Source organism: Trifolium pratense, linkage group LG5 (assembly GCF_020283565.1).
Source record: "Trifolium pratense cultivar HEN17-A07 linkage group LG5, ARS_RC_1.1, whole genome shotgun sequence".
Taxonomy (NCBI): domain Eukaryota; kingdom Viridiplantae; phylum Streptophyta; class Magnoliopsida; order Fabales; family Fabaceae; genus Trifolium; species Trifolium pratense.
Genome location: NC_060063.1, coordinates 161,845 through 169,810, shown reverse-complemented (window position 1 = coordinate 169,810; position 7,966 = coordinate 161,845).

Here is a 7,966-nt window from a genome sequence, read left to right as displayed (position 1 = left end):
GTGATTTTTTTTCTTTCCATTAAGTTATTATTGGTTGAATAATGAATTAATTTCTAACAAACTAGAACATTGACCCGTGCGGTGCACGGGTCTGATTAGTTGTAAGATATATAATGATTAAATAAGATATGATAATTTTAATAATGTAAGGTATATGAAAAAAGTTGAGTAACATTAAACGATAGTTCAACAATAATTTTGGATAAATATTCATACAAAGAAAATTATGTTATATTACGGAAGACTTTCTTATAAACCACATTCGAACTCTTAGTCGTATCTTCACTGTCGTCATCGATGATCAATATTTTTAATCATTTTCTAAAAGTAACCCTTGAAATTGCAACATACAACTGACCATGTGAAAACACTGGCGACGGAAGATATATCCCAACATGCTTTAAAGATTGTCCCTGACTCTTATTAATAGTCATTGCAAAAGAAATCATTATATGAAATTGTTTCCGTTGAAATTTAAAAGGAATTCTCACGTCAGATGGTGTCAGAGAAAATCTATGTATGAAAACCTGATCACCAATATTACTTCTTGAAATAATTTTTCCTTCAAGAACACGTTTTCCCAATCTAGTAATAATAAGTCTTGTTCCATTGCATAATCCTAATTTTTGATTCAAATTCCTTAATAGCATAACTGGAACTTCAACTTTAAGTCTCAACTTGTGATTTGGAAGTCCCGACGTAGAAATCGTATTCAAAAATTCGGGAGTATGAACATCATCCACTGTTTGACCGTCTACATTTTGTGTGAGTGGAGTATCATAACTCAAATATATTTTTTCTTCACCAGGAATTAAATCCAGCATATAATCATTTATTGTCGACTATTGAATTTTTAGGAGCTAAATGTCTTAATAAAAAACCTGGGAAAAATAAGAAATATGGGAATAGAAAATTAATTAAATGTATAATAAAAATTTGTGACAACATAATGATTAATAACGACACATGTATTTTGCGGACTTCATGGGTTTGCTTAATATTTAACATCTTTACATTTTTTTTTTACACAATTTATGTAACCATGTTAGAGATATAATGTAAGTCACACGGATTTTTTTGGCTTGCTTGATTAATCACACGTTTTTATGTGAATAATCACACTTTATGTAACCTGTTAATAATAATAATAATAATAATAATAATAATAATAATAATAATTTTTGCAGCTATGGCCATTCATACAAATATATCTCTTATAATGTCGTGATTAAAATAGATAAAGTAGTGGAGAAACATGAATGAATTTTTAGCAAAATCTTCAACATTACATCCGATGGTAAAAAATGAAACACAAAACATTCGATTAAAAGTGTAAGATTGAAAGAAAAAAAAATCAACAATTAAGTTTGATATAAAGATGATCATCCTTTCCATGCACATCGCAATGAAGTTTAATTATGTCGCCGACAACAATTCTCCGTGCCGCCACCAATCTTATAATGTTTGTATTGAAAAGAACCACATATGAGAATACACTTCCATATGTTTTCACAGTCATCAACAATCTCAATTGTAGTCATTTTCTTCTTAAAAGCTTTCTCACCAAACTCTTCATACGGTACCATCTAGGAAAATAAAAACATAAAATTTGTGTCAGCAGATACAATTATATGTATCACAGTTGTATTATAAATTACATTGTTACAAAACTTACCAAAAACCCTGTGGTAATGTCATAAGCATTTAATTTTTTCTCGAAAGTGATGTCATCAACACCAACACGCTACAAAGTATCTTCTGGGAGACCAGCTACAAAGTCAGACCCAACACGCGATTTATCTAATTTGAATTTCATAGGAGGTTCAAATTTTGGTGGATCTATAACTGCACGAAACTTATCCCTTAAAATTATACCAAATTGTCGTCTTCCGGTGTATACCAATGTAACGCAAGCCCTGATACGGCTGATATTCTAAAAATCTTTTAAAGCATACCAGTCATGCGTTAAATAAATATTATTGTTAATTTTTTCGACTAATACTTCAAATTGATTCGCGAACGGATCTACCAAAGTTGCGAAACGATAAATTTCGTGTCGAAAATCAGCAAAAAATATCTTCGGAAGCATCACTGCACCCTATAAAATCAATGAACAATAGAAATGTTAGGAAAAAAGAAATTTGAGTTTTTTCCATTTAACAATGTTCTATGAAATGATGAATCCTGCATATTATTTATTCCTTGTTAAGTATCAATCCAAATCTAAATATAATAGAAATCACTCACTAAATGCAAAATTGTGTCGTGTGTGAGAATCCTAATATCAATGCTCGGTATCATAATTTTAATAGAAATAACATATAAAATAAAATTAAATATAAATAATTGAGAATTTTGGTGTAAACAACAATCTATTAAAAAATTTGGAACTATACTAACTTCGGTTACGCAAAAATCAACGCAGTAGGTCCGATATCTAATTTGCAATTCATTAACCAACTTCTCCCGATCAGATAAAGGATTGTGATTCAAAGGACCTGTTTATATATATATATATATATATATATATATATATATATATATATATATATATATATATATATATATATATATATAAAGTTAGCATAAAGTTTTAAAACAATATCGATTTCAGGAATAAAGATAATAAATCACAAAACAGAATAAAAGTTTATACACACTCTGAGTAAATTAAGTCGAATTGTGGTGAAGTTGTTAACATGAGACATTGAAATGTGAAAGATGTTTTTATTTTAATAGATTTCAATATTGTTGAAGGTGTTATAGTATGAATATATACGTAACTTTCCAAATTACACGTTATAATAACTTTCCAAATCTCACATGATAATTATTCGCTAAATTTATGATCTGGTAGAAAAAATCATTGATCAGGAAAGACATAAAAATATTTCGTGATGAATAATATAGTCAGCAATAATTTTGATATGATATACTTTTAAAATTGGTGGTGTTTATCAATTATTGCACATAATTTTAATCACAATTGGTATATTTGCCATAGTGGTTGGAAATATTGTCTTGCCTTGTAGGGTTGCGGGTTCTAATCCTAGTCAAGACAAAATTGTATTATTTTTTAATAAAAATTGCAAGATCAAATGGAGGAAAAATATGGAAAACAAATTAGGGTTTAGAATTTGCATACAAGCTTATAATATAAAAGATTGATTTACATGATTAGATTATTATTATTAGAAGTGTAACAAAAAAAAAAATTTATTTGAAGTAGAAAAAGGTTGGGCTTTTTTTCATCACTAGAACTTTGACCCATGCGGTGCATGGGTCTAATTAGCTGTAATATGTAACAATAAAAAATAAAATACAAAAATTTTAAGAGCATTTTCAATAAGAGTAGTATAGGGAATTTCATGGACTAATTATTCTATATTTGTTTATGTGCTTATTTTATATTTTATATATTTTTTAAATAATTTTGGAACCACATCGTTTTGATTACTTATTAAAAAAAATTGATGATAACTAAAGGTTAAAATATTGATGATAATTAAAAAATTAAAGACACAATCAAGAACATAAACTTAAGTAGACATCCATAAATAAATAAAAATTGTGATTAATACCGCCATTCAAATTTATTGAAAACAGGGTTAACATATTAGGATTTCTAAATTCTTTCATAATTGAATCACATGTTTTAGCGGTTGAAAGATTTTATTGTAAGTAAGAGATGCAAGTTCGATTCCCATCGTAGACAAATCTGTATTTTTTGAATATAAAGTTGCAATAAAAAGAAAGAGAAAATGAGAGGGGAAAAATTTTGGTTTAGGGTTAGCTTATGTTAGCAAGCTTATAATATAAGAGATAAGAGATTATCGGTTTTTAATTGTTTAAATTGTGCAACGAAAATTGATGTTGCTTAATTGTCGTATGAATTTTTTCCTATGAAAGTTGATGGAGCTTAACACTTTGTGGACATAATTTAAATCACAATTGGTCTGCTAGTGCATATTGTATCAATTGATCATCGGTTAATATTAAGTCTGCAATGTTAAAATCAAAATAATGAATGTGATTAGTGACATGACTATGGTTGTGTTTGGTTGTATTGCAAAAAAAAATTGATTTATCAGAATTGAGTTTGATAATAACTTTCCAAATTACACGTAATAATAACTTTCCAAATCTCACATGATAATTATTCTCTAAATTTATGATCCGGTAGAAAAAAAATCATTGATCAAGAAAGACATAAAAATATTTCATGATAAATAATATAGTCAACAATAATTTTGATATGATATACTTTTAAAATTGATGGTGCTTATCAATTATTGCACATAATTTTAATTACAATTGGTATACTTGCCATAGTGGTTGGAAATATTACCTTGTATTGAAGGGTTGCGGGTTCGAATCTTAGTCAAGACAAAATTGTATTATTTTTTAATAAAAATTGCAAGATAAAATGGAGGGAAAACAGAGAAAACAAATTAGGGTTTAGAGTTTGCTTATGTATACAAGCTTATAATATAAAAGATAATTTGGACTTTGGACCATAGTTTAATTTTGTCCACATTTTTTAAGTGGTTGCAATTGCAACTAGAATTATTGTCAAACAGTCGAAATATTGATTGCAAAATCTAAATGTCAAAGATTTTGCTATTCTTTGAACAAAATATTTAATGTTCCAATAAAATACTATGTCACATATTCTTGACAAAAAAAGGCCAAACAATATGTATCAAAGTTGATGATGATAAAGATAATTGAAATTAATTAACCAAAACTCTAGACCATTCCTTTCTATATCAAGAGCAATTTCCTATCCTTAAGCTTCTCAGGATATCCAAATATCCATGATTTTTAGGATTTTATATCGTCACTCAAGAATAAGAAAAAAGTTTTGTCGAAAAAAAAAAAAAAGAATAAGATAAAAGTTAAACGACTATTAACCGAAGGTATAAAATAATTTTACATAATCATTCATTATTTTATTATATATTTGTAGAGATCATTTAGAAAATACTGTAATACAATAGTAACATACATCTGTGTTGCAACAGAAAGTCAATGATCATATATAATAGCGTAATTAAGTTTGAAAATTTGTGTCTTGTGAATAATTGATTTCTGCAACTTGCTTAACAGGAATCAACAACTTATTGATGCTTTCAACTTCAACAATGTTTTACAAAAATATGATTAAGACACCACTATAGAACATAATGAAAGTAAAATTGGATTAACATGTTTAAAATGTTTGCTTTGCCTTCAATTTTTGTTACAAAATTTTGTGGAAGTTTCAAACATATATAGCTGAATAGAAAATATTTAATGTATCTATATACTCATCTATGTCTATATATGAAACAGCACCAAAAGGTTTAAGGTGAATTGATCTATTTATTATATCCAGGGACGGATCCAGAACTCAATCAGACGGGGGGTTAGATTTTTTTTTTTAATAACTCACAAATAAAATAATTTTTTCACAAGAACCAAAAAATAAAATCATAACATTTGTTTATACGAAGCTAATATTATATATTACATTAAATAGAAAGAACTAGATTGAGTAAATTAGAAGGTATCCGTAGTCATTTCGGACTATTTAGCCACTAGTACACAAGAATATAATGACACCAATCTATGATCATTAATGTCCCATCTCTTGAATGCAACACTAGCATATATAGAAGAAGACAAAACAACTAAAACAATGCATATACCAATTTATAATAGGCATGTATAAATAGTATAGTATGAAACCTTGCATGTTAGGGGAGGTTGGAGCCCCTGCTTGCCCCCCCTTCCATCCGTCCCTGATTATATCCAAATATATCCTATATTAATTTTATACAAAAAATAGGTAAAAATATTTCTCTTCTATGTAAATTCTCATTTTTTTTTAACACTTAAAATGGGAAACGACTAACAAAAGAAAAGCAAAAGAAATTTAGTCAGCTTTATAAATTAACCGAGTCAAACTATATGTAACTCATGTTTAGCTAAAATTAAATTATATGGTTCATGAGTTAAATTCAATGAGTTAATGTAGAGATGACTCTCAAATTCATTTCAAATTAGTTTGATTCATTGTTAACTCTAAAGTGGACGAAATTCCATGTTACAATAGAAATTAACTCAGAAATTCGAGATGATAATACTCATGTATTGAATTCTCATTTTTAAATTCTCATTTTTACAAATGCATAATATCCGTATAAATATGTTAAAACTCTTACAAACAATGAGTTTATCTAAATAGTAAAAGATTTAAACTACTTAAACAAGTAGTTAGAGATATATGATATATTTGAGAAGAGTCCTCTCCCGTTAAATTTTCCTCCAGTTATTTTTATTTATTTATTGTGATTGATGTCATAAAGTAATTAATTTGATGGCTGGATGGTAGATTGGTAAGCCTGCAGTTATTTTTCAACATGAGAGGATCCTCTCTCGATATATCTAACTCTCATATATAGACTAGACTCAATTGAGAAGAGATTCCAACAAATTCTTTAATGGAGAATAGTCATCGTTAAAACGGTCGAAGTAGCTTAACATGATAAGAAGATATCAGGTAAAAACTTCTAAAAAAAATAATTTTTAGTTAAAAAATAAAAATGTGTTTTTTTTCTTCTTCACATATATAATATAACATACATAACATTTTTTTTACGCAAGCAAACTCAAGACATTTCATTCATAATAATAATGGTAATCAGGGACGGATCCATGTAGAGGCATGGTGTGACTTTAGCCACACCAGATTTTTAGGATTTTTTTCATATATATATTGGGGAAAAAATCTGAATTGTTGAGAGAATGCATCACATTGGCTTTCTTGTATTTTAGAGATGTTATGCCATTGAATCATAGAGAATGCATCACATTGATTCGTATTACTGCAATTTTGGGCAAAGCAAGACGGGACATCCCATGGTTGCTGTTGCATTTTTGAGTGTGTGCCATAGTGATATCTCCAAGGTTAGGGAAGATACCACGATAGACTCTATATTGCGGGTCAAAAAAGAAAGGAATAGATGGGCTTCAAAGTCCAAAGGCCCATTGTATTTTTTTTATGACTTTGCATAAGAAATGGTTTGATCTTTTAAAATTAGAAAATCATAATTATAATACAATATATATGCATATTAATTAATACTAGCGGTCAGACAGGCGCGTCCCAAAAAAAATACATGCCTTATGTTATGGTCAGTTTGTTAATAAAATATTTTTGCTGCAAAAAAAAACGTCTTATATTATGGTGAGTTTGTTAATAAAAGATTTTTGTTGCTACTAAAAAAAATCAAGGGTATTGTTGATATTATGAAAAGTCCACACCAAAACTCATGTATTCTCTTTATATATAGTTTAAATATAGATAAAAAGAACATATAAATAATTAAATTTGATAAAAAAAAAAATCCGTCTGTAATACAAAACTTAAATAATTATATAAAAAAATTAAATAAAATATTTTGGTTTTCCGCCACAGAATGAAACACATACTTACACACACGACATAAGAAGGAACACGTATCTCAGTGCTTAAATGATTGTCTTGTAACTTTTATAAAGAGAGATGTTCTTAAAATAATTAACAATGATGTTATTTTAACTCATTTTCAAGAAATAGATAGTAGATATTTTTCATTGTAGATGTATTACACTAAACAATATTATTTCTTATTTTCGGGATAATTTAGTTCATAGTATCTTTAATTTTAGCCACACTGATATTTGATGTCTAGATCCGTCCCTGATGGTAATACTACTCGGAATAACATCGAAAGTAGTGCGAGAAGCATGAGAAAGAGCTGCTCGTACGAGAACATGAACTATTCTGTTTGCTTTGACGCGGGGTAAAAGCAATGTTCTACAATAATCATCAATAAAATTATTGTTTTTTATTATATACATCATCAACTAGCATCTTGCAATCCATCTCAAATATCACTTTGTGAAATCCTAGCATTTCCATCCACATTATTGTTCTTCG